General features: G+C 42.7%; 1 protein-coding gene across 1 annotated transcript in view; it reads left to right on the top strand.

Annotated features, from left to right (window-relative positions):
* Positions 1-23,512, top strand: part of CEP128 (centrosomal protein 128) — a 430,997-nt gene that overhangs the window by 286,446 nt on the left and 121,039 nt on the right. The window lies entirely within an intron of this gene.

Genomic DNA, 23,512 nt, shown 5'->3' with positions numbered 1-23,512 from the left:
CTTTTGTTAAACTTATTACTATTTACTTGTATTGTAATTATGCTTAGAGACCCTAAGAGAGTCCCTGCCTCAAATAGCTTACAGTCTAAATAGGGCGAAGGACTATGATAGGTAGGTGTATAACACAATGAGGTGAGATGAAGTGAGAGGACAAGGATGAATGTAATAGGAATACAAAGCTCCATATACAATTTGGAGGCCTCCTCAATAGTTTTGGTTTCTTAATAACTGAACAACCAAATAAGAAAGAAATCCTGTTACATAATGTACTGTGTAAAGGAATATCCATTGACCTATTGGATAAAATTCACTTCCACCAGAAATAATTGATTGAGATAGTTTAGAGGGATTTTAAAGGAGTTTAGATCAATGTTGTGGAACTCAGATTATTTTGAAATTAATTAAGCCTCATAACTCACATAAAGTAGGTGAGATGTTGTTTCCCTATTTTACACACAAAGAAAGATGGCCACACACAAGGCAATACAGTGAGGCAATGGCAGATTCTAGTCTCTTAACAATACAGTGTGATTTCTAGTTCTCTCCTAATTGGAGTCTTGTCTACACTAGATAAACTTACCATTCTAATAACTATTCATTCCTACTAGGTCCCTGGTAAAATGCTTCATGTCTACATGCAGAAGTTCTCTAAATGGTTTACATGCATGCTAAATACTGTTTGGATTAAACTTCATAGAATCATGGAAGATTAGGGTTGGAAGAGACCTCAGGAGGTCATCTAGTCCAACCCCCTGCTCAAAGCAGGACCAACCCCCAACTAAATCACTCCAGCCAGGGCTTTGTCAAGCCGGGTCTTAAAAAGCTCTTAGAATGGAGATTCCACCACCTCCTTAGGTAACCCATTCCAGTGCTTCATCATCCTCCTAATGAAAAAGTTTATTTTCCTAATATCCAACCTAGATCTCCCCCTCTGCAACGTAAGACCATTGGTCCTTGTTCTGTCATCTGCCACCACTGGGAACAGCTGAGCTCCATCTTCTATGGAACCCCTGTCATAAATAGATAGCTAAGGGTTAATGTTTCTTTTACCTGTAAAGGGTTAACAAAGGGAACCAAACACCTGACCAGAGGACCAATCAGGAAACTGGATTTTTCAAAGTCAGGGAGGGAATTTTTGGGGTCTGAGTCTTTTGTCTGTCCCTCAGCTATGAGAAGGTTCTTTCACCTGTACTTACAATTTGGAAACAGAAGATTAGAAGATAGAAAGAACCTTCTCATAGCTGAGAGACAGACGAAAGACTCAGACCCCAAAAATCCTCCCTGACTTTTAAAATCCATTTCCTGATTGGTCTTGGTCAGGTGTTTGGTTCCTTTGTTAACCTTATACGGTAAAAGAAACATTAACCCTTAGCTATCTATTTAGACATATCATAAGCCTCTTCCCAAATCTGGACCTTAGCGTCCAAAATGTGGGTGCCTAGCATGAACCTCCAAGCTTAATTACCAGCTTGGATCTTATCTCGCTGCCACCAGACAGGAATTACAGCGCCTGCCTCGCTCTGGTCCCCAACTTTCCCTGGAGGACCCCAAGACTCAGAGACTCTGAGTCTCACAACAAGGAAATAACCCACTTCCCTTCCCCCTGTCTCTCCCACCCAGACTTTCCTCTCTGGGCTAACCTGAGAGTACTGATGCAATCTCTTACATCACAATACCAAGAAGTGTCTCCTATTCCACAAAGAAAAAAAATCCAGTTTCCTGATTGGTCCTCTGGTCAGGTGTTTGGTTCCCTTTGTTAACCCTTTACAGGTAAAAGAAACGTTAACCCTTAGCTATCTATTTCTGACAACCCCCCTTCACGTAGTTGAAGACTGCTATCAAATCCCCCCTCAATCTTCTCTTCTGCAGACTAAATAAAACCAGTTCCCTCAGTGTCTCCTCGTAAGTCATGTGCCCCAGCACGCTGATCATTTTCATTGCCATCCGCTGGACTCTCTCCAGTTTGTCCACATCCCTTCTGTAGGGGGGGCCCAAAACTGGATGCAGTACGCTAGATGTGGCCCCACCAGTGCCGAATAGAGGGGAATAAACACTTCCCTCAATTTGCTGGCAATGCTCCTACTAATGCAGCCCAATATGCTGTTAGCCTTCATGGCAAAAAGGGCACACTGTTAACTCATATCCAGCTTCTCATCCACTGGAATCCCCAGGTCCTTTTCTGCAGAACTGCCGCTTAGCCAGTCAGTCCCCAGCCTGTAGCAGTGCAAGGGATACTGTGCTGCCCAGTGCAGCACTCTGGGAGCTGACCTTTTCTGTGAAGACCGAGGCAAAAAAAGCATTGAGTACTTAATCATTTTCCACATCATCTCTCACTAGATTGCCTCCCCCATTCAGTAAGGGTCCAATACTTTCCCTGACCTTCTTTTTGTTGCTAACATACCTGTAGAAACCCTTCTTGTTACCTTTCACATCCCTTGCTAGCTGCAACTCCAATTGTGCTTTGGCCTTCCTGATTACACCCCTGCATGCTCGAGCAGTATTTTTATACTGCTCCCTAGTCACTGTCCAAGTTTCCACTTCTTGTAAGCTTCCTTTTTATGTTTAAGCTCACCAAAGATTTCTCTTTTAAGCCAAGCTGGTCACCTGCCATATTTGCTATTCTTTCTACACATTGGGGTGGTTTGTTCCTGCGCCTTCTATAAGGTTTCTTTGAAATACAGCCAGCTGTCCTGGACTCCTTTCCCCCTCATATTAGCCTCCCAGGGGATGCTGCCCGTCAGTTCCCTGAGGGAGTCAAAATCTGCTTTTCTGAAGTCCAGGTTTCGTATTCTGCTGCTCTTCTTTCTTCCTTTTGTCAGGATACGGAACTTGACCATCTCATGGTCACTGCTGCCCAGGTTGCCACCCACTTCTACTTCTGCCCAGGACCGGCACTAGGGTTTCTGGCGCCCTAGGCGCCGGGACATTTCGCCGCCCCGCGCGCGGGTCTCGCAGCTCTGGCGGAGCTGCCGCAGGCATGCCTGCGGCAGGTCCACTGAGCCACGGTTCCCTGACCCGGGGGGGGGGACGCCCTGGGCTGGCGGTCGCACGGCGGCTCCTGACACTGCGAGGGGGGCCGGTGTGCCCTGGGCTGCGGCTGGCGGCTCGCTGACCCGGGGGGGGCGCCCTGGGCTGCCGGGGCCCGGCGCGGCTGCGCTGATCCCGGGGCCGGCGCGCGGCTGACCGGCTGCGCAGCGGCTCGGCTGACCCGGGGGGGGGGCGCGCCCTGCGGCTGCGGCTGCCGGGCTGCGGTGGCGGCTCCCTGACCCCAGGGGAGGGGGCGCCCTGGGCTGCCCAGCTGCAGCGGCGGCGCACTGACCTCAGAGGCGTGCTGACCGGCAGTGCCCTGACCCAGGGGACACCTTGGGCTGCCGGCGGCAGGCATCTGCTGCTACTGGCAGCTCGGCTCCTCCAGCAGCAGCAGCGGCTGCAACCATTTAAAAAAATTTTTGGGGGTGCCACTTTTTGGCGCCCCCAAATCTTGGCACCGTAGGCAACCGCCTGGTTTGCCTAAATGGTTGCACCGGCCCTGCGCTACCAATTCTTCCCTGTTTGTGGGCAGCAGGTCAAGAGGAGCACAGCCCCTAGCTGGTTCCTCCAGCATTAGCACCAGAAAGTTGTCCCCATCACTCTCCAAAAACTTTCTGGATTGTCTGTGCACTGTTGTATTGCTCTGCCACCAGATGTCTCTATATTCTTTCATTTTCAACCATTTTAATGCCAATGTGGATTGTGGTTGCTGACATAATATTTCAGACTTTTCAAATTCTCCTCCTGTTGCTTTCTCACAGTGTATCTGTGGCCTTTCAAAGTCTACCAGAAGCCAGTGCAAGATCTCTGGTATAGATATTCAGAGAGTATTGCAACAGAACAGCACTAATGTGGATACATGGCAAAACTGCAGTGGCACAGAATGAGTATGGCTAGTGTAGACATACTAAACTGTGCTTAAAATGGTTCATCATATTGGTTCAATTAAGAATGGCTTAGTTCTCTAAGGTAGACAGGGCCTTAATGTTAGAGTGACAGTGTGAAAGGAAAAATGTATAATTAACATAACATATGATTCAACTCTGCAGATTTACATAGGTTAATTGCTAGCTGTGAGAAACTAGTTTATTCAGCTGCTTGGAAATTCCAGGACAAATGCCCTTCCAACATAATGGAAAAAACTGCTTGGTTGCCTTGGGAACCTACAGGAACTTTTCAGAAAGTGCTTGGAAAATTTGTAGGCTGCATATCAAAGTAACAATTCAAAACTGCAGAACTATGATGAATGTCTCAAGCTAAAATGATTAAACCTGAGGTAACTTAATGACCTACAGCAATTTGTCATCAAAACAAATTTAAAATTAAAATGGTCAGGGAATTCAGTCAGGTGTTTTCTAAAAAAACAGTTTGTGCCAAGCAATTGCATAAAATATAGTTTTCTCAGTTTCTTCACATTGGGAAAATGAAAGAGTCCTTTTACTAATGTACATTTGAAGGTCCTGAACTCTGTTTTAGTCAGACAGAGTCAAGAGGGTCGTCTCTGTCTTGATTCAGTGATGGATAGAGTATACCGTTACTATTCTCTGACTGTGCCAGTCATGGCAGGGAGGGGTAGGAGCCAACATTAGAATTTCTTGTTTGTAATAGCATGATATGTAATAGGATTGTGATGCCGTCTTTGTGAACCATGGGGAAAGCTTGCAGAGCAGCTGCCCACATCGACCGATTCCAGCTAGTACTAGGAGTCCTTCATTTTTTTGAGCACTGATATTATAGAATTGTTATCTATTAATATATAACACAGATATATAGTTCACGTATACTATATTAATATGTTCAAAGCACTGTATACACATTAATTAAGCTTTGATCACCCCTTATGAAGTAAGTAATTAAGTACTATTCATTTTACAGATGTAAAAACAGAGACAAAGGACCAAATCAATCCCTAATGTAACTCCATTACCTTTATTGTGGTTACATCAAACCCAGGAAGGTTAAGTGACCACGATCACATAATCTGTAATAGAGCCAGGGACAGAGTTCAAGAAGTTCTGGCTCCCAAATCCTTGGTTGGTCCACCAGCCCATTCTGCTTCTAACTACTTACCATCTGTACACTCTGGGTGCTACATAGACCATATTAAACACAGTTATCACAGTACCTTAACAATATTGATTAAAACATGTTATAATGTGGTAAATAATAACAAATACCAAGAACCTAAATCCAAATTGAACACCATCATTGAGTAAAGGGAAGGGGCAGGATTCCTACATATGATTCATCTTAAATGGATGTTTTCTGAGAGAAATACTTAAAATTAATTAATACTGACAAAATATTTATTGCCTTACTTTGGGTACAGTTTCATACCACTCTAAGCTCATATGTAGGAACCCCTATTTCTGTTACTCAATCGATAAAGAGATACAGATATGCAGAGCACCTGCCCAAGGTATATTCTTTTTGCCATTTTTAGTTTCAAATAGTGACCCTGTAATCTGAAAGTGAGAGTTTTGAATTCAGCCCCAGGTAGGTAATGATTGAAAGTTGGGTGTCCCATCTGAAGGGAGCGGGTGGTTTTAGTTCAGGTCGCATGGGCAGCTGTTCCACTTCACAGAGAATACTATCAGTGTTGACTTCCTTGTCAATAGCCTCAGCATAGTGACCGTGGAGACTGATCTGCCTTTTCAGTACTCCAGATCTGAAGTATGGGATATTAATGGAGTAGCCAGTGTGGATAAGCCTGAACTTCTGCTGTCTATTTTACATGTAGAGGATGTCGATCTGTAGGTTTGTCAGTCTGACACTGTTTAACAGTGAATTCACAGACAATAGAAACTCAAGAGAAGGAATAGCACCCACTCTGAATAACTATACAGATGTTTTTGGAATTTTTCTGCAGATTCCCATGTTGTTTCAGTGTCAGAAACAAACCACAGAGGGTATCCATTTTTCTGGAATGTTGTTTTACATTTTAACCTGCACATTTTGTGCAGTGACTTCTGATCAGAGACGTCTGAGCCACGGTGTTATATGTAGCATACCCAGCTGTGCTCCACTGGGTGGCAGCAGACTGAGACATAAATTTAGATTATTTAGTTATGCACAGTAGTTAAGCTCTGTTTGAAGGCAATACATTAGGCCTAGATCCAATATACATTGTTTTTTTTCTCATATGTTTTAAAATATGATCCCTTATTTTTCCACACAGTATCCTGAATTTGCCATTTATTTTGGGTGATATTAAAAAAACACATGAAACTCGTGATTGTTTGGAATAGTTTAGGCTTAAGCAGGGGTTTATTATAATAGTGTTTGATTTTTATTGGTCTAATAAAAGAGAAGAAAAATGTGCTAACAAATGTTTTATTTTTAAAACTCAGATCAGTTGCCAATTCTTTTAACTCTTACCAATGTGTGTCCTTTTCCGAATGTTAATCTTATACTGGAGGAGAAGCAAGCCATATCTGAAAGTGCCCTCATGATGACTTTCCGCTAATGCAAGCTCTCCTTTAAAAGTAGTGAATCGATGTCACAGTCCATGAGTGTCACAGCTGGCTGAGTCAGGATACCAAAGGGTCAGAGGCAGGAGCCAAACTGGAAGTCAGGAACCACAACCCAGAGTCAAGCTGGGTTGGGATGCCAGGAAGTCAAGCCACGGGATGGGGTGGAGGACAGGAAGCCCAAGGCACACAGTCCTGTGCAGAGTAGAGTCCAGTTGTTTTGACAGCTTTCTGTTGCTGCTGGCTTAAGTAGGGGCCAGCAGACCAATCGGCTGCTCTGAGACTCTGCCAGATAGGACCTCGGGGGTAGAGCCTCAAACTGGGTCCTAGGTAAACAGTTGTTAGCAAGCTGCCAGGTGGAGAGTTGGAGTGTGGCCACTCCCCTGAATCCTAAGGACGTAGGTTTAAGACCTGTGGGTCATGACATCTGCTCCTCCCCTAGAGACCCCCTCTGGGCAATGTAGGTCCAGGTTTCTCAGGGTGGCTCCTATGGAAGGCCCAAACCAGGGCAGGAGCATGAACATTTTCAGCTGGCTCCCAAGTGTATTCCTTTAGTCTGTAACCTTCCCAGTCAATCAGGTACTATAATTTTCCCCTCTTGATCTTGGAATCAAGGACTTTGTGAACAATATATTCCTCCTGATCTTGTAATTTCACTGGCGGGAGTGATGATTGGGTTGTAGGGGCCAATGTGTTCTCAGTGTAAGATTTTAGAAGTGAGACATGGAATACAGGATGGACTCTAAGGGATCCAGGGAGCTGGAGCTTGAAGGTGAGTGGGTTGATTTGTCACGAAATCTGGTACAGGCCAAGGTACTGGTATTCTAATTTCCAAGAGGGTGTAGAGGCATTCTATAGACAGCCGTACCTTTTGGTCTGTGAACTACATGGGGCCTTGTTGCTTACGCTTGTCTACCTGCTTTTTGTAGTCTTCCTTTCCCTTCTCAAGGTGGTCCTTCACCTCTTCTGGGATGTGATGGATTCATTGTACTAGGTATGAGGCCAATGGATTGGGGGAGGATGTGGGTAGTTGTAGGTGAAACTGGGGATAGAATCTGTAGTTAACAAAAACGGGGCTGTGGACTGTTGATGCATGGTCTGCATTATTATGTGAGAATTCAGCATATGGTAATTGGGAAGACCATTGTCCTGGTGATGGTTGGTGTAGCATCAGAAGTATTAATCTAGGATCTGATTGATTCTTTCCCTTTGGCCATTTGACTGAGGGTGGTAGGCAGAGGACAGGTGCATGTAGATCGCTAATAAACATAGGACTTTGTACCAGAATTGAACAGTAACTGGACCACCAGTCAGAGTTCACGTAATCCAGGAGGCCAGGAAGACTGACTATATTGTTTATCCAGAGCCAGGCAGCTTCCCCTGCGTAAGGTAAACCATGCAGGGAATGAGGTGGGCCATTTTAGAAAAATGATCCACCATGATCAGAATGGTCATGAAACCACTGGATTCTGGTAGTTCCACAACAGGGTCCAAGGAAATGGCTGGCTAGGACTGAGATGGGATGTTCAGAGGTTGGAGGAGATCGGAGGGTTTTTGGCCTGGGATCTTGGTGTGGGCACACATCTGGCAGGAAGTGACAAAGATCTTTGTAGGGGTGCACATAAGGGATCACCAGAAGTACCAGGACATTAATCATCAGGTTTAGATCATCCCAAGTATCTTCGCACTGGGGAGTTGTGGCACAATCTGATTCATCTTCTCTCAGCAGGCTTATTATCAAAACCCTTGGACTAGTCAGAGGCCTAGATTCTTGGATTTAATCAGAGATAGAAGGTAGCATTGGTTCATGAAGCCCCGGAACCACCAGCAGTTCCCATCAAACTGTTCGGGCAAGGGACCGCTGCCCTGTGCTCAGGGCAAGGTGCTGTAGGCTGTGTTTGTGGCAGGGTGTTCTTGGCACTGAGCTGCCTCACTTGCTCCTGCAGCCACTGGTTTCCCCACTCAGCTGCACAATTTGGGCCTGCAGTGCTTGATTAGCCTCCTGGAGGCAGAGGGCCTATTTGGACGAGTCTGATGCTTATGATGGCTGCAGTGATGCTACTGGGTCCATCTTTCTCACATCTGGCTTGGTCCCACATGGATTTTGTGAACCAAACAAGCTGTGGTTGTTTACTGCAGTCTGAAATCTGGGAATTCATAATATTGAGCATCTTCCTTTCAGCAAAAGTGTTGTTAGAGAAATACTGACATTGTTCACACAAACAGTGGGAGATAGGGGAGAAGGGGGCTCTACTGGCTCTCTGCAGGACGTCCTTGTTTAACTCTTGGTCCAGTTGTTAACTCCTCAGGCTTATGGTAGCTTGAAGTTCTACACAGCTAGTGTCTTTGTGAGGAGGATGTGCTGAACACACCACAGTAAAGAAACTGAGTGGATTTATTTTACAATTTATAAAATATTCTCATGCCTAATAATTGGGCAAATGTGCAAATCTATATATCTGCCCAGACAAAAACTGTGTTAAAATGGATTGAAGGTTGAGAATACGTGTATCAGTAATTTAGGGTAAAATACATTACAGGGATGTTCTGATATTAACATCATCCAGGATAGCAATTTGTCTGCTATATTTCTTAAAGAACCAATTATTAAATTAATTTTAAACATATTTTATACAAAATTTATTAAATTTAATTAAATTTAATCTAATGAAAAAAGATATTTAAATTTTTGGCAAATCTATTGTATTAAAAATTACAGCACTTACTCTTTGAGATCATATTCTGTATTTTTCCTACATAAGAGAGGCTGAATTGTCTCTTCAAGTGAAAAAGTCAACTCAGTCTTAACTATGGAGCTGCACGTTGCACCTCCATAATATAGATATATAAAATACAACAAAAAATTGTATTGACTGTGGTCAGCTAAACTAAACTTCTTTAGTACAATCACCTTTGGGCAAGAGCTTTGTGCAGTATCCAACTTGAGCTTTGGATTGACAAAGGGAGTAAATTCCAGACGTCTCTAGCTTCAGGCACACAAAATTCAGATCCAGAGATTTAGCAGAAGTTTGTCTCGGCTATCATCATGATTTGGAGGAGCTGAAAAGAGTTCTCATTAAGTGTGTTTTAGCTAGAAAGTTGGAGTCTGTTCCATGAAGTCTCAAATGGTTCAATATAGTTAAAACAGCATTAAGTAGAGCATAGTGGGAATCTGAGGGCTCCAGTGAATATGTGGAAGAATCGTCTCACCTTCTCCCCCTTTTCCCCAATAAAGATTTTAAAACAGAGCCAGTATTCCATAATGATTTTGTACCACCTCAATTACAACACTAGATAACACCAACAAAAGCATACAACTCAGCTACTCTCTAAACCCTAAATTTTCTCATTAACTAATGTTGATGGAAATGCATTTAGCCACAGTAATTTGCATGGCAGTTGAATCATTGTTTGTATTGAACAGCATACCTAACTATAATCAAGAAAAACATGAATATACCAATAAAGAGTGGGACTGAAGAGACAGGTGTTAGCTCTTTCAGTCCAAAGGAGGTGCAAGGCCATGAACAGCAACTAAATTGGTCTTTGTAACAAGTGATATTAATTTTTTCTGTTATAGACTCAGCTCTATACACCCACACACCACCTGAATTGTATCCCCTTCTCCTCCAAAGTTATGCATTAGTGTTTCAGGTAGGGCTGTAACTGCACTTTTACGTCACTACATTAGCGTACAAGTGGTCTTCTATTCCATAAGCATATTCCAGAACAAAGCAGCTAGCAAATACATGTAGTGGTAACAAACTTCCGTAACCCAATTATTGGGAGAAAACAGTGTCACTAATGTGTCTTGCCATGAACTCTCCACTTAAAAGTATAGAAACTCTTATGGGGAAATTTTCTGGCATTTTTCCCTAATACTTGTCAATGAGGAAATCTATTCTATTCAAATCTCTGTGTGATTGGGTGGAAGAATCATCTAGTGTTGGTCAGAAAGAGCTTTAAAGCCTTATGCCTGAGAAGGGAACTGACAAAAGACTGACTGCTGGGAAAACTAGTCAGTGAGAAATGAAATAGGGTCCGGTTAAAAATGGTTACATACGTGGAACAGGAAAACTGAATATGAGAAGGGGGAAAGGTATGGATCATTCTTTTGCTGGGAGTTGAATTCAACAGATCATAAGGACTGGACTCCCCAAGAGACAGGGAAGCAGGAATGTTAAGACACCTACTGAAGGTACCACACTGCTGTCTCTGGTTCAAAGACTCTGGCTATTTCATTTGCTTTTTTAAAAATCCAGCTATAGGAAGCCAAATTTCCCCTCCAAATATGAAGCTTCTGGAATCCTAATTCTTCTGTTGGTTGTCTTTTCAAAGGCCCTCACTTTCTGTTCAGACTCTTTGTGTAGAAGAGACCATTTTCACTTGCATTGGCTGTCTGAGGAAGAGCTAATTACTTCCATGGACTGTTAGGGGACTGGTCGTGGTTATTTATTACTTGTGCCACTGACTTCAGTCAGGTTTTATGGAATTTCTGATTGTTCTAACTGAATTCTCCATGTCTGTGTCAGACTGCTGGCCATGAATGAGTTACACCTAGCAAGAGATGTAAATGGTAATAAGAGGTTTTATAAAAACATTAGGAATAATACATTATATGCAAACAGAATATAATCCAGGCCAGTAATATATATGTTTGATGTGTCAGTAGGGCCAATTTTATAAAGCTGAAAACAATTATAAGCCAAATAAACTGAGAGAGAGAATTTAATCAGAAAAATTTGAATGATAATTGAGAATCATTTAACACCTTACTAGATGTTAAAAAAAAACCAACTCCTCATAATTGAGGGGGGAAAGTCATACTGATTTAAAAAACTGACCAGGTTTAGAGAGGAGGTCAAGGTGCTGTTTTTACTCATATGCACACACAAATGGAAGAAAACAGAAGTTGATAATAATGAATATAAATCAGAATTGTGGAAAATTAATAAGGGAAGAAAAGGCATATGAGGGGAAATCTCTGGTCAGAGGAATTAAGGACAATAAGGAAGAGTTTTTAAACTGTATTGGGTCGCAGGAGGGGTAGATTCCAGACAATGGTATTGATCCATTACTAGATGGAATAGTAAAATTATCAATAATAATGCAGATAAAGCAGAAGCGTTCAATAAATATTTCTGTTCTATATTAGGGGCGAAAACAGATGTTATTGTCTCATCATATGGTGATGATAACACTCTCTCTTCATTTCACTGGTATGTCAGGAGTGTGATAAATGGAAGCTACTAACGTTAGACAGTTTTAAATTAGCGGGTCCAGATAATTTTCTTCAAAGAATTTTAAAAGAGTTGGCTGAGAAGCTCACTGGACTTTTAATATTTGTTTTCAGTAAGTCTTGGAGTACTGGAGAAGTTTCAGAAGACTAGAAGCAAGCAAATGTGCCAATTTTTAAATATGATAAATGGGATGACGCAGATGATTATTGGCCTATCAGCCTGACATCAGTCCTGGGCAAGATAATGTAGTGAGTGATACAGGACTCAATTCATAAACAAATGAAGAGGGGGAATGTAATTAATGTAGATTAACATTTTGTAACGGAATCCCCAAGGTACAGCCTGGAACTGTGTGAGTGCTGTGCCCCCTTAATTCTCCAGCATGGGCTCTCCCATGATGCTTTGCTAATGACAGGCTACAAACCTCTCCAGATGCTGTTATAATTAAGCCACCAGCATACAGAGACACACCCAGTTAAATTACATGAATGTTCTAAGCCACTCCTGAACCACACACAGGGAAACACAAGCAAATCTCCCCAGCCTTGCATCCCAGAAATGTACCAACTTTACTGTTCAAGACCTCCTCTTGAACAATGCAAGCTCATTAATTAGTTTGCCACTTTGTCAAAGGATAGTGGACATGCACCTGTCTCTAATGTAAGCAGGTTTCCCGTGCATTTTAAACAAACTCACTTGGTTAAGATAAAACATTAAAAGAAGTTTATTAACTACAGAAAGATAGATTTTAAGTGGTGGGCATATAGGACAAAGATGGTTACAAAAGTAAAAACGCAGACTAAATTCTAAACAATATCAGACTACGCAAAATTTAAATCAAACAGTTTTTCTCACTCTAATAGATATTACAGCAACTGACACTTCTTAATACAGTCTGAATTTCCTTCTCAGCTTGCGACAATCTCCTCAGTTCAAGTCTTTGTCTTCCCAGTGTTCTTGTTGCCTTCAGTGTAGGTGAAGGAGGAGAGAGGTGGTCCGATGATGCAGCTGTCCCTTGTTTTATACTCTCAGTTCATGTCCCAGGAAAGATACTGGCCCAGACATGTTCTGGTGAGCCTTGCTGAGTCACAGAGTTAAGCAATCTCCATTGTGTGGTGCTTGCGCAACTGTCTCTTATTGAATTGTACATCCCTTATTTACACTTGTCTCCCTGGTCAATAGCTCATGAGGGTTGCTTAGCACCCATTTGGTTGTGGATCACCATCTTTGTTGTCACTGGAGAGCTAGCAGTGGGCATCTCCCAAATTCACAACATATTTCAATAACAACCTTATAGCAAAATCTCATAACTTCATACATCATAATCATGTACATATTTTGACAGCAGCAGAGAATCCTGTGGCAGTAGGAGGCTTCTGGGTACACGTCTGGCTCTGTTGATCTGTTTCCTTATTTCCTCGTGTGGGTATTGTAGTTTTGAGAATGCTTGGTGGAGATTTTGCAGGGTTGCTCTAACCCCTCAGACAGAGATCAACTCCAGAACCAGTTTCTCCTCCCTTGGTTTTCACACCTCAACTGCTAGAACAGGGCCTCATCCTCCCTGATTGAACTAACCTCGTTATCTCTAGCTTGCTTGCTAGCATATATATACCTGCCCCTGGAAATTTCCACTACATTCATCTGACGAAGTGGGTATTCACCCACGAAAGCTCATGCTCCAAAACGTCTGTTAGTCTATAAGGTGCCACACGATTCTCTGCTGCTTTTACAGATTCAGACTACCCTTCTGATACATATTTTGACAGAACATTGAGTTTCATATGGTATCTTAAACCTGGTATGCTTTGTATGAAATACTGCAACCATCTTATGAATTTGAGAGGTACAGGGTGCTACTTTGAGGTTCAGAGTGTCACATATGTTTATGGAAAATAGATCTTCTCAAACTAACTTTATATGTTATTGATGAGATGAAAAGTTTAGTTAATAAAGGTAATAGTATTGACATAATATACTTAAGGTCTGTTTACACTCCAGTAAAAAACCCACAGCACTTAATGTCAGAGCCCAGGTCAGCTGACTCCGGCTTGTGGGTCTTGGGCTGTGGATCTTAAAAATTACAGTGTAGATGTTCGGGCTTGGGCTGCAGCTATGGATCAGAAACTCCATGACGGTGAAGAATCTCAGAGCCCTGTCTCCAGCCCAAGCCCAATGTCTACACTGCTATTTTTAGTCCTGTAGCCTGAGCCAGTTGACTCAGCCTCTGAGACTTGCTGCTGCAGGTCTTTTTTTGGAGTGTAGACATACTCTTAGATATCTGTAAAGCATTTGACTTAGTACTGTATGACATTCTGATTATAAAATCTAGAATGATAAAAAAGGCACACATTAAATGGACTAAAAACTGGCTAATGGATAGGTCTCAGAATGTAATTGTAAATGGGGAATCATCATAGAACGTGTGTTTTTAGTGGGGTCTCACAGGCATTGGTTCATGGCCCTGTGCTATTTGACATTGTTATCAGTAACCTGAAAGAAAACATAAAATCTTCACTGCTGAAGTTTGCAGATGACATAAAAATTGGAGGAGTGGTAAATAATGAAGAGGACAGGTCACTGATACAGAGCAATCTGGATCACTTGGTGCAAGGAAACAATATGCATCTTATTATGGCTAAATGTAAATGTATACATTTAGAAACAAAAAATGTAGGCCATACTTATGGGAGGGGACTCCTATTCTACAAATCAGTAACTCTGAAAAAGATTTGGCTGTGATGGTGGATAATCAGTTGAACAAGTATGACATTGTGCCCAAAAGAGCTAATGCAGTCTTTGGGTGCATAAACAGGGGAATCTTGAGGAGGAGTAGAGAGGTTATTTTATTACTATAGTTGGCACTGGTGCAACTATTGCTGGAATACTGCATCCTGTTCAGGTGCCCACAATTCAAGAAGGCTGTTGATAAATTGGAGAGGGTTTAAAAAAGAGCCACAAGAATGATTAAAGGATTAGAAAACTCAAAGAGCCAAATCTATTTAGCTTAACAAAGAGACGATTAAGGGGAGACTTGATTATGCTCTATGACTATCTACATGGTGGACATATATTTAATAATGTGCTCTTCAATCTCTCAGAAAAAGTTGTAACACAGTCCAGTTATAACACAATCAGTGTGGAAGCAAGACAAATTCAAACTGGAAATAAGGTGTAAATTTGTAATGGTAAGGGTAATTAACCATTGGACCAATTTATCAATGGTTGTAGTGAATTTTCCATCACTAGTAATTTTTAAATCATGATTGGATGTTTTTTTCTAAAAAATATGCTCTAGGAATTATTTTGGGGAAGTTTTATGACCTGTGTTACACAGGAGGTCAGTCTAGATCAGTGGTTCCCAAACTGGGGTTTGCGAAATGTTATGGGGTTCTTGGGGGGAAAAAATCCCTAATGGTGGACAGAGCTGTCCCTAGGGATCCTGGGCAGCATGGGGCCAGCAGCTCAAAGCCCCTGGACTTCCAAGAGCTAAGCAGATGAAAGCAAACATTTAACTGGTTGGATCACAGAACCCCCCTTGGGAGCTGCCACCTGATGTACCAAGACTACTTCTGCCCCTGCTTTCCTGTCCCATCAGCTTAGGACTTCAGTGCCCTGCCTGCTAGCCTGCTGCAAGCCCAGACCCAGGTCTGAATCACATCCCCTAACAACTGTAGGCTTACCTGAAAGCAGCTAACAGAAGTGTTCTTGCCTTTAACACTCAGATGCCCAACTCCCAATGGGATTTAAACCCAAATAAATCCATTTTACCCTGTCTAAAACTACCCTGATAGCACTTCCCAAATCAACCAGTGCCTTAGTCTCTACCCCATTTAGTTTCACTGTCTGGTGTACATATGTGGGGTTAGTAAGACCCCTCACAAGGTGGATAATATAAAATATAAAAAAAAATTAGGGAGCATGGGTCTGCCCAGTTCCCCACGTTACACGGCATAGGCTCCTCAGCATTGGGACACTGTGCAGCTATGTGTCCCCACTCCTTGCAGGCATAACATCTGTAGGGAGCCCTAGGTGTTCCCCAGTCTTTTGGTCTAACATCACGATCCTCTTTTCCCTCAATGCTCTGACTCTTTGTAGCCTCTGATGGGCCTTCAGCCTTTCTCTTTTTCCACCTGGGCCCTCCTGGTGGCCCAGTCATCCGAGCTTTAGGGCTTAGTGCTGCTAGTTTAACCCGGGGTGCCTCCTCCTTAACTGGTCGGGTCAGCTCCCTCGCTGTCCTTTGCCTCTCTACTAGGGCGACAACCTCGTCATAAGTGAAGGGTTCATTCTGGCATACCCAGAACTGAAGATCTGCAGTAGTCCCCTCATGTTTCGGTCAATGACCAGAACCTCTAGTATCTCTTCCAGACTCCGGGACTCCATTCGCAACCACATTCATGTGAGAAGGATGAGGTCATATACTTGGGACCGTGGGGTTTTGTCTTTCTGGTACCTCCACTTTTGATACCACTGGGCCCGCACTGCGGTCATTACCCCAGATCTGGCCAGGATCTCTGCTTTCAGCTGGGGGTAGTCTGCTGCAGCCTCTTCAGGCAGATCATGGTAGGCCTTCTGGCCCTCCCCACACAGGAATGGGGCAAGGATGCCAGACCACTGATCTTGAAGCCAGGGCTCTCCGAGGGATGTCCTCTCAAAGGCCAGAAGGTATGCCCCTACATTATCCTCCTGCGTCATTATCTGCAGCCAATGGCTGGCCCATATGATCTGCGTCCCATAATGGCCGCGGTTCAGCTCTGTAAGGGTCTTTACCTGGTTTACCAGTTCCCGAAACATAGCTCAGTCTTGAGCAGCCTAATCCATCAGCAGGTAATTAGTCTCTTGCTGCAGCTGCACTGCTTCCTGTTGGGCGACTGCCTGGACACAGGTAGCCTCCTGCTTCGCTGTCGTAGCTTGCATCAATGTCCATACTATGTAATCCATTGTGATGGAAAAAAACAAAAAAACCTCTACCTTTTTTTTCTCTTTTGTTTTTTAAAATCACCCTCTTTCTTCCTCTGCACTGTGCACACCAAATCCCACTTTTGACACCAGTTGTGACAAAGTTCCTCCTCTACATTGGTGGGTCCTGCGCTTATTGGCAGATTTGTTAGCCTCACAGATTCACCCTGTGGGTCGGAAAACAGCCCAGAGACCTTCCCCACAGTCCAGGTCAATTCCTCCTGTGTTTGATCAGGAGTTGGGAGGTTTGGGACGAACCGAGGCCCGCCCTCTACTCTGGGTTCCAGCCCAAGACCCTGTGGACTGCAGCTGTCTAGAGTGCCTCCTGGTACAGTTGCATGACAGCTACAACTCCCTGGGCTACTTCCCCATGTCCTCCTCCCAACACCTTCTTTGTCCTCACCACCTGATGTCTGATAACGCTTGTACTTCTCAGTCCTCCAGCAGTATGCCTACTCACGCTCAGCTTCTTGCACACCTCTTGCTCCCAGTTCCTCACGTGCACTTCCTCTTCTCTGGCTCCCTTTGGCCTGACTGGAGTGAACCCTTTCATAGCATCAGAGGGACCTTAATTAGAGTCAGGGGCTTAACAGCCTCACCTGTGTTCTCATTAGCCTGGAGCAGCCCCTGCTTTGATCACTCAGGGAACAGAAAACTGCTTATCCAGTGGACAGTATATCTCCCTTCTACTACTCTGCTGTTCCATCCTGGCCTGGGTCTATCACAGGAGGTAGATATTTTTTGCTGTTTTTATAATTCAATAGGCAGCTAATATTGTTTTTAAAATTATTATGAAGAACAAGTTTAAGCTTTGTTGTAACATCCGTTGTTTGCCTGGACTGCTCAAGACCTGAATGCTTGTGTAGGAGGAACTCTTTGAGTGGTCTTCTTAAATACCTTCGTGCTGTTTCACATCTGATACTCCTTGATGAAACATAGGAGCCTTGTCTTATAACAGGTTTATTCAAAGTGATACAAGCTATGAAAGTGAGATCTTGGAAGAGTGTTGCTGTTTTCATAATGTAATAAAAATACTGTAATCATAAATAATAATATAATAATAATAGTGTGTAATAAGCGTGTCATAAAAACAAATTTTACATTTCCAAGATCATTGCTTTTATAATTTGTACTCAGGTAAAGGAGAAAATCCCTGGAAATACTTATTTTTAGGAGGGGGTTCATAAGACTTGACATTTTAGTGAAAGGGATTCACAGGTTGTTAAATTTGGGAACCACTGATCTAGATGATCACAATGGTCCCTTCTAGCCTTGGAATCTATGAATCTATAAATGAGAGAAAGATGAAGGCAAGGGTAGATTGACTACTTAGGGGGGAATGAGAGCTAATAACAGATGACATTAAGAAGATTGAGGTGTTCATTTTAATAACTTTAATTTTGTTGGTCTAAGTCTTCACTAAAAAGTTTTTTTGTGACTACCTACTTAACACAATTAAATTAGCAAGGTGGGAGGAACAGGTTAAAGAATATTTAGATAAATTAGATGTATTCAAGTTGGCAGACCCTGATGAAATTCACCCTCTGGTACCTAAAGAATTAGCTGAAACAATCTCGAAACTGTTAACAATTATCTTGGAGAACTCATGGAGGATGGGTGAGCTCCCAGAGGACTGGAGAAGGGCAAACATAGTACCTATCTTTAAAAAGGAGAACAAAGAGAGCCCAGGGAATTATAGACCCATCAGCCTAATTTTGACACCTGGAAAGATACTGGAACAAATTATTAAACAATCGGTTTGTAAGCACCTAGAGGATAATAGGGTAATAAGTAATACCAATATGGATCAGTTAAGAACAAATCATGCCAAACCAACCTAATTTCCTTTTTTGACTGGGTTACTGGCCTAGTAAATAGAATGGAAGCTGTAGACATTATATATTTTATTTTATTAAGGCTTTTGACACTATCCCACATGACATTCTCTTAAGCAAATTAGGGAAATATGGTCAAGATGAAATTACCATAAGGTGAGTGCACAACTGGTTGAAAAAATATATTTAAAAGGTCATCATCAATGATTCCCTGTCAAACTAGGAGGACATGTTTTAAGATCCTGGAGGGGTCTGTCCTGGGTCTGGTATTTTTTTTTATTAATAATAATATTTTTATGAAAGATGTGAATAATGCAGAGGAGAGTATGCATATACAATTTGTGAATGGAGTTGCAAGCACTTTTGTGGACAGGATTAGAATTCAAAACGAAAGATTAGAAAATGGTCTAAAATCAACAAAAAATCATTAAATTGAGGGCAAAGTACTATACTACACTCAGGAAGAAAAAATCAAATGCACAAAAAATGGAGCACAACCAGCTAGGCAATAGCACTGCTGAAAAAAGATCTGGGATCGTAGCTGATCACTAATTAAAAATGAGTCAACAATATGATGCAGCTGCAAATAAGGCTAATATCATTCTGCGATGTATTAACAGGAATGTCTCATGTAAGCCAGGAGGTAATTTTTCTGCTCCACTTGTCACTAGTGAGATCTTAGCTGGAGTATTGTGTCCAGTTCTAGGCACCACACTTGAAAAACGGTATGGACAAACTGAAGAGCATCCAGAGGAGAGAAACGAAAATTATAAAAGGTTTAGAAAACTTGACATATAAGCTAAGATTAAACAAACTGGTCATGTTTAATTCTGAAAAAAGAAGACTGAGGGAGGACCTGTTAAACGCTGTTATAAAGGTGACTGTGATCAATTGTTCTGCAATATCCACTGAAGGCAGGAGAAGTAAAGAGTGTAACCTTCACCAAAGGAGATTTTGGGTAGATATTAGGAAAAACTCTCTAAATATAAGAATGGTTAAGCCCTGAAATAGGCTTCCAAGAGAGCTTGTGAAATCCCCCCGCATTGGAGGTTTTCAAGGACAGATTAGACAAACACCTGCCATGCTGCTCTAATTTATACAGGAGACCAAACTAACCGTATTATATGGGGAGGTGAAAAAGTGGCATAAAACCACCTTTTGCCCTTCACTTCTTTTCCTGCACCAAGTAGGATGTTAAATAGAGCCCTTGATTTTGTCTCTGTCTTGAGTCATTACCAAGCTGTTGCAGCCTATGTCAGGATTGGATGGCTCGAATCTATGTTTGCCACATACTTGCTTTTATAGGAATGGTTTGGGTGTTTGTTTCTGTAATGGTCTTTTTCTTAAGAGAGCTTGAATTAGCAGGTTGTATAGGAATGAGTAGAAGGGCTGCTACTAAAACCATTGGTATTTTGGTAAACTCCCTCAAAACTGTCAATGGGACAAAAGAGAAGGCTTTTGGCTGGAAGATTCCCTTGTAATAGTAGAAGTACATGTGCCACTAGTGACGCTCTGGTATGGGTACGTTGAGAGAGACTTGCTATTATGGGTTTTAGAGATTCCGTCTGAAATCTTGCCTTCTTGTGTATTTTCTGAATGATGTTGGTCCTGTCTGATTTTCTCATCCCTTTTTTGATTTTGGAGAGCAACTGTCTCTGGGCTCCAGTCCATAACAAAGGAGAGATGACTTGAGTCACTCTCAGGTGCTGGTGTCATGACTTTAGTTTCAGAGATATGATAAGCTTGTCTTTGGGGGTTTTTCTGACAGCTCTGTCAGAAACCCCATTTGAACTGTCTGAAGCACCCCATCGATCCCAGATATTCCTCTCCCTCTCCTCTAGTGTGACCCTTCCTCTAAAGGGTGTTCTCCCAGAGTCATGCAGTGGTTTGATTGTTCTTTGGTTGGTCTGGAATACTACTCTCTGTCCCTTCTTCTGCTGAAACTATTTCTATCCCAAGGGGGTAATCATGGTTTTGGATTGGAAATGAGTGATGCCCACCAAAAAGTTGTCTTTCCAAAAAGGCTTTTTCCACGTCCCTTTGTGTTCAGTGTAACAGTAGTGTATAACAAGGACAAATTACTGTTATACTTATTCTCTCCTGGGGTGTGATTCATTGTAACTATCAAGCAGTAGTGGAAAAAGGGGAAATTGAGAAACTTTTGCTGTGTGTAGCACTAAATACTGTGGACTGAGTAAAAAAAATAAGGGTACCAAGGAAAGAAGGAAAGGTCTTTTGCATACAGGAAGAATAATTAAATAGCTCTCACTATGGATGCTTTTGGTTACTTGTTGCTCACTGAACTGTGCGCCATTGTATGAATGGACTCTTTCTCCCACTAAGTCTGCATAGCTGCTTTTGGACATCTGACAATCCACTGCTCCTTACCTGAGCGGTATCAGGGAGGAGTTGTGAATCTTGAGACCCCAGTTGTACTTTCCCACGAGGCTATTGTGGCAGTTAAAGTTCTCTCAAACCAACATCTTTCCTCATCCCAGCATATCAGAGCACATCTTGGTTCAAAGCCGTCTCTGACTTTGTTGGGATACTCTTTCTGTTTGATGCCAGACTCTGAACTGAGTTTTTTGTCAGTTACAGTAGTTAGAACGAAAAATGTGTTCAAAACACTCGTTTCTCTTTTTCTTGGGGACTTTGTGAGGTCACCTGTCAAGGTTTCCCAGATAGAACTGTGAACATCACACACTATATCCTGAGTTCAACTGTATTCCCAAAGTACGTGAGTGAAACTAAGAGTAGTGCAACTCATGTGACAAATCCTATGTGGAGCTGAAATAGGCAAGTGCACAGCAACATGAACTGTCAAGTATATTTTGATTGTTGTTACATAAGTGAATATCAAAATGTAAGATGTCATGGAGCAAAGACTGCAAGAGAGTGAGTTCTCCTTTAGTGAGTACTTTTCCTGTCAGGCACTGATCTTTCAGGGGGCTTGCCATTTCCATGATCAAACTTTTTTTAACTCTGTCCTGGTGAAAGGTGAGAATTATTGTGACTGTGATTAAGACTGGACTTCTATTAATAAACTCCCTTTTCTTCAAGGGGTTGTAACTTGGTCAGAAAAATTTACTCCAGAGTGAACAATGATTTTTAATTGAATGTCTTTGATCTCTTTCCTATTTTTAATCAGTTTTCAGAAAAGATCTCTTTGGTCATTTCTGATACAAGTGTTAAAATAAAGAAAAATTAAAGGTAAATATATCTTTTTGTCTGAATTGAACTCTGCCCCATTCAGTGGCTTTCTGAGTCAAATTCCCTTCTTACAGCTAGTTTTTAATCACTTCAGCAGCCCATGCTTGGCAACATTCTTATCACTGACACATTTCAGTTTCACAGGGCACATTTTTATGACATTTCATACAAAAACTTGACATCTTTATCATTCGTTTCCTTTATCAGGCGCTAACACTTCAAGCTGAGCTTATTAACAAGTAACTCAGGGTACATCTACACTACAGGATTATTCCGATTTTACATAAACTGGTTTTGTAAAACAGATTGTATAAAGTCGAGTGCACACGGCCACACAAAGCACAATAATTCGGCGATGTGCATCCAGGTACCAAGGCTAATGTTGATTTCTTGAGCTATCCCATAGCTATCCCATAGTTCCCGCAGTCTCCCCCGCTCATTGGAATCCTGGGTTGAGATCCCAGTGCATGATGGTGCAAAAACAGTGTCGCGGGTGATTCTGGGTAAATGTCGTCACTCATTCCTTCCTCCGTGAAAACAACGGCAGACAATCATTTTGTGCCCTTTTTCCCTGGATTTCCCTGACAGACGCCATAGCATGGCAACCAGGGTGCCCGTTTTGCCTTTTGTCACTTTCACCGTATGTGTACTGGATGCCGGTGACAGAGGCGGTACTGCACTGCTACAAAGCAGCATTCATTTGCCTTTGCAAAGTAGGAGAGACGGTTACCAGTCGTTCTGTACCATCTGCTGTGCCATTGTAAATTGGCGATGAGATGACAGTTATCAGTCGTTCTGTACTGTCTGCTGCTGTCATGGGTGCTCCTGGCTGACCTTCACTGAGGTCGGCCGGAGGCGTAAAGACAAAAATGAGAGTGATTTCCCAGGTCATTCTCTCCTTTATGTTTTATCTAAAAATAGAGTCAGTTCTGCCTAGAATATGGGGCAAGTGTACTAGAGAAGCAGTGTCCCAGAGAACCAGAGAGCACAGCTGCTCTGTGTCAGATCCCACAGAAATGATGAGCTGCATGCCATTCTAGGGGGTGCCCCTGCAACAATCCCACCTGTTGCTTCCCTTCTCCCCCACCTTTCTGGGCTACCATTGCAGAGTCCCTCCATTTGTGTGATGAAGTAATAAAGAATGCAGGAATAAGAAACACTGACTTTTTAGTGAGATAAAATGAGATGGAGGCAGCCTACAGCTGCAATGATAGTCCAGGCAGTACAGAATCTTTTCTTTAGACATGAAAGGGGTGGGGCTGATGGAGTTCAGCCCCCAGTTGCTATGATGAGGATGGTTACCAGCTGTTCTGTACCATCTGCTGGGAATAACCCGGAGTCATTCCTATTTTTACCCAGGCGTCCCCGGCCGACCTCACCTGAGGCCAGCCAGGAGCACTCACGGGATGATGACGAGGACGGCTACCAGTCCTACTGCACTGTACCGTCTGCCACCGGGGAAGGGAGGGGAGAGGATGCTACCGTTTGGTGCCCCAGCACCACGTCTGCCAGCAGCATGCAGTAGACATATGGTGACATTGAAAAAAGTCAAGAAACGATTTTTTTCCCTTTTCTTTCACGGGACGGGGCGAGGGGGAGTAAATTGACGAGATATGCCCTGAACCACCCCAAACAATGTGTTTGACCTTACAGGCATGGGAGCTCAACCAAGAATGCAAATGCTTTTTGGAGACTGCATGGACTGTGGGATGGCTGGAGTCCTCAGTCCCCCCTCCCTTCCTCCATGAGCGTCCATTTGATTCTTTGGCTT

This window comes from Chelonoidis abingdonii, chromosome 4, assembly GCF_003597395.2.
Source record: "Chelonoidis abingdonii isolate Lonesome George chromosome 4, CheloAbing_2.0, whole genome shotgun sequence".
Classification (NCBI taxonomy): Eukaryota; Metazoa; Chordata; order Testudines; family Testudinidae; genus Chelonoidis; species Chelonoidis abingdonii.
Note: the sequence above shows the minus strand (reverse complement) of the source record. Positions and strands in the feature narration are given on the sequence as shown.